This window comes from Petaurus breviceps, unplaced genomic scaffold (genome assembly GCF_028583685.1).
Source record: "Petaurus breviceps papuanus isolate PSGF00001 unplaced genomic scaffold, PetGlider_PUasm1.0 90602, whole genome shotgun sequence".
NCBI lineage: Eukaryota > Metazoa > Chordata > Mammalia > Diprotodontia > Petauridae > Petaurus > Petaurus breviceps.
The window spans coordinates 5,522,248-5,527,535 of NW_027187283.1; positions in this window are offsets into that span (position 1 = coordinate 5,522,248).

Consider the following 5,288-nt stretch of genomic DNA (forward strand, 5'->3'; position numbering starts at 1 on the left):
TAATTATCTTATGCAAATGAGGTGCAAGAGGAAGAGCTCACACAGAGAAATTAGATGGGGGATGAAGGCTGTTAGTTCTGGAAACAAATTTTCATTGGGAATGGGTTCAAGAGGGAACAATACATATATATATATATATATATATATATATATATATATATATATATATATATATAGAAGGGTATAATTCTAAATTCAGAAAGAGATAAGATGCTAAAGGACAGGATAAGGATAGCATCTCTAGAGGGGAGAGAAAGGTAATATGTTGAAGGGGAGCTTATAGAATGGTGTTTTGATTAATGGGAATGGGAGGACAAGGGAGGTATCCTTGGGAGGATAAGGGAGGTATCTTTAGAAGGGAAGGTGAGGGAATAGTTTAAAGGGGCTTATAGAAGGGTGTTTAGATTTAAGCCAACTGGAGGACACCTTGGGGGGGGGGGGTTAGGTTAAACAATAGCAGGGCAAGGTAGGTGGCAGAAGTACAGTAGACAAGTTAAGAGGTATAGGAAATAAGAAACATCTACAAACATAAAAACAAATATCAGAAGTAGTATTCATAAGGAAAAATATATGTCTATAAATGTATGTATTTATGTATATGTGCCCATATGTGTACATAAGTTTCTGTGTATATCTATCTATCTATCATCCATCTATCTATCTGTCTGTCTGTCTATCTGATTACTTTTGTATCTATCTATATATCTCTCTATCTACTTCTTTAGATAAATAAATCCTAACTTAATTTTAGCCTTGGGGGAGGGGGAAAGAGGAAAAAGAATAAAAGTAAAATGTGTGCAGCAAAAACAAAAGAAAACTAACAAGGAAGAAAAGAAAAGACAGACAGCTCTCAACACAATGCATAATACTTATCTAGGCTTTCTGGAAATGGAAATTTATTGCTATTTATTTTGAATCCTCTCTGACATTTTGCTGTGTATATGGCATGTTTGTTTTTCTCTTCTTAAATATGTAAGTTTATAATGTTTCTTTTTCTTTTCTTGTTGGGTATTAAAGTTTCAGTAGCAACAAATAAACTACAATAAAAATATATGGATTCAAGTCTATACTCTATCATATACTGGCTGTTACAATGGGAAAGTCGCTATACTTTCCATGCTTCCAGATAACCTTCTAAGACTACACTATAAAGTTTTTTGGGATCTGTATTGGTAAAAGGACTTTCCTCATCTGGAGTTTTGCATGTAGTGAAATAGCAGTTTGAGGTAATAAAAAATAAATTAATTAAATGTCGATGTAAGGGCAAATTTTTTAAGTGATGATGAATAATAAGTAAGGATAAATATATTACATATTAAGAGAAATAGGAGTGGGGAAGAACAGGTATAAATGGAAAGTTGTGTGCAGTAAAGTACAATCTAAAACTAATTTAACCCCACAAAACATAGATACCAACTCAGAGGAAGGTGCTGAGATTAGGGGTGAATAAATGACAAAAGTGTGTCTGATCAATGCCATAGTACTTGGAGCACCTTTTGCTATTTCTCTTTCTCTTCATTATGACTCTAAAGATTAGTTGTTTCTTTTCTGCCTCTCCTCTCCTCTCCTCTCCTCTCCTCTCCTCTCCTTCCCCTCCCTTCCCCTCCCTCCCACTCCCCTTCCCCTCTACACCCCTCCTCTCCTCTTCTTTTCTGATTTCTTAGCAGAATTCACATTTTTCAGAAGACTACAGCTTTTCATGTAACTGCTTCCATTCTACCTCTTCTAACTATTATCTCTCTGCTTTCCCTTGGTCTTTTTCTTAAACCCCAAACAAATCCCTCTACAATAGGGCTGTAGAAACCACTTTTCCTCATAGACTGCTTTTAAATTTTGATACAAAATCTACTTCCTTAAAGCCTTGGAACAGAAATTTACAAATAAAGATTTCTCCCAAGCCATTCACCTCCAGGAGAGAAGTGTATTAGAAAAGGAAGTTTGAAGTTTTCCATCAACAAAGCTAGAGAAACAAAATGAAAACTAAAATTTGCAGCATCTTGTTGTGACATTTTGCTATCTTGTAATAGTTCTGTCTTCATGAACTTTGTGAGGCAGACACAGCACTTTTTAATATTTTGATTAGAGATAAGTTTGTTTGTTGTTTTGTTTTGTTTGATTTTTTTTCTTAAAAACAAGAGTTACCTTGTACATAGTCAGGGCACAATGGGGAGCTAGATGACACAGGAGATGGAGTGCAGGCCTGGAGTCAGGAAGACTCATCTTCCTGAGTTCAATCTGGCCTTGTCCCCAATTGATAAATGATCAAAATATATCAAGAAACAGTTTTCAGAGGAAGAAATTAAAGCTATCTGTAGTCATTTGAAAAAAAATGTTCTAAATCATTATTGATTAGAGAGATGCAAATCAAAATAGCTCTGAAGGTAAAAGGTTGCACCTATTAGATTGGCCAACATGGCAAAGCAGGAAGATGCTAAATGCTGGAGATGATGCAGGAAAGTTGGAAGACTAATTCATTGTTGGTTGAACTGATCCAACCAATCTGGAGAGCAATCTGGAACTATGCCCAAAGGGCTATAAAAATGTACATACCTTTGACCCAGCAATACCACTTCTAAGTCTGTATCCCAAAGAAATCATAAAAATGGGAAAAAGTCCCACATGTACAAAAATCTTTGTAGCAGTTCTGTTTTTGGTAGCAAAGGACTGGAAACTGAGGGGATGCCCATCATTTGGGCAATGGATAAATGAGTTGTGGTGTATGAATGTAATGGGATACTACTGTGCTATAAGAAATGATGAACAGAGAGACTTCAGAGAAACCTAGTAAGACTTATATTAACTGTTGCTGAGTGAGGAGAGCAGAACCAGAACAAAATTGTACACAGTAACAGCCACAGTATTGCAAAGACTGATTTTGATAGATTTGTTCCTTTTCAGCAATGCAAGGGCATAAAACAATTTCAAAGGAAACAATGGAAAATGCCAGCCACATCCAGAAAAAGAAATACGCAGTGGGAAAAGAGAATGAAGCAGACTATTTTCTTTTTTGTTTTGTTTAATTTTGTTTTTCTTTCTCAAGGTTATTCCCATTCATTATAATTCTTCTATGCAACATGACTAATGTGAAAATGTGTTTAATAGGAATGTATGTGTAGAGCCCATATCAGATTACAAGTCATCTTAGGAAGGGAGGGAGAGGGATGGGAAGAAAATTTTAAAATGTTGAAAATTAAAATAAATAATTAAATAAAAATAAAATCCAACTTTAGACACTCAATAGTTGTATGATCCTGGGCAAGTCACTTGACCCTGTTTGCCTCTTTTTACGAAATTGTAAAATGAACTAGAGAAGGAAATGAAATACCACCACAGTATCTTTGCAAAGAAAAACCCAAGGGGAGCTACAAAAAATCAGACAACCAAAATGACTGAACAATAATATGGAATACAATAATTGCTTATTACAATAATGAGTATTGAAAAAGGTCTTCTAATAGGTGACTTGTTCTGCCTTTCCGTGCTTTGCAACAAGATTGATTTAATGTCTTTTAAATTATTTCTGGTAAATATAATGAGAACCAGTTTTGTAAGATTTGTCAAGGTTAACTCACCTACCTACTAATAGCAGGAATAGATGTTCATTACAGCTTGTCTGTGATTCCTTAAAAGTATAAAAAACGCTGAGTTTAATGAACTCTAATTTATGCGTGTAGTTTATGTGTCAACAAGGAAATTTGGTAGGAAGTTACATGTATGCCATATATATATATATACATATATATATATACATACATATGTTATACATTTGTATTTTTGCTATAATTGGTAATGGACCATCTGTACCAAATTTTCCTTCTTACTGCATCCTGTTAGATGCTCTTTTCGGAAGTCTTTTCAATTTAATATTACTCAGAACTCCCTTTTCATAACACATTACATTCTTCAAATTTCCATACAAATATTAATTAATTAATCTTTATATAACACTTGTAGGGTCAGTGCAATATTAACTTTTCCACAATTCTATCAAGTGGAGGTGAATAGTATTTTTCTTTTTGTAGCTTTGGGCATGTCAGTGGTTAGGAAATTAAAAAAAAACACATTCTGTTAGTGTTACTGTAGGTTGAGTTCACTGGGCTGAGGTTACTTCATTACTGTCTCTTTTTCCTCTTCTAAAATGATGGAAGTATGTATCTGATGAAGTCTGAAGAAGGGATCCTTGCTGTATATATATCTTGGATTTAATTAAAGGACTTCAAGTTTTTGCTCCTCTCTTTCTCTCTTGGCTTTATCTATTACAAAGGAAGCAATGCTTTTCAAGTTTTACAAGATAATAGTAGACTGAAAGCCATGATGCATGGTAAAATTCTGAGTTTTGACAGCATCTAAACTTAGTTTCCCTCATTTTAAGTGGAAACATTTACAGAAGTGTTAAGTGAGAATTTTTAAAATACTTTTCAACTTTTAGACAAGCCTTGCCTTAGACATAAACATTTCTTGGACTTTTTTGGAGTTGCCAGCATTTTCTGCATTGATGTATTTTAGTTTTGTAAGGGAAAACCTGAAGAAAGTATATTAAATGAGAAGAAAAGGATGGAGTAGAATGTCATTATGGGTTATAACAATTATCCCTGCCCACTCTATTTGGTAAAATATAGAAGAGAAGGAAGCAGGTAGGACAGGGTGTAGGAGGGAATACATTACTTTGTCAGTTTTCAGTTTAATTTGGTACTTCTTCTAATATATACAATGGTTAAAAAATCTCAATTCCAAAACATTAATATTGCAATGCTGCTCTCAGACTTTTGTAATGTCCTATGCAAACAAAAATGGCTGCTTTATATGATAGCTTCTAATAGAGATTTATCAGATTGAAAGTTATTAAACAGTAAAAATTCAGACAAAGAGAAAACAGAAAATAAAAAAAATGCATTATATAGCCTAGGTGACCACATAAGTAGAAGGAGGACCTGAGTTCAAATGTGACATGAGACACTTGACACACTATAGATGTGACCTTGAGCAAATCACTTAACTCCAATTGTCCTGCCCTCCCCCATCCAAAAAGTTTTAAGAAAGAAGCTCACAAAATAAGTTATCTTCTCTCCATAGCCTTAATAAAATTTGCTGAAAAGTTTCATTCAACTTATAAAAGCATATACTATATTATATGCATGCATATATGCACATATATGTATAAGTATATATAGTATATATGTCTGTATACACACACATATACATATATATATATATACTTAAGGTAAGATGGAATTCTTGTCATAATTATTATAATTATTTCTTCTCATTTTCTTCAGTGAATGTTAACT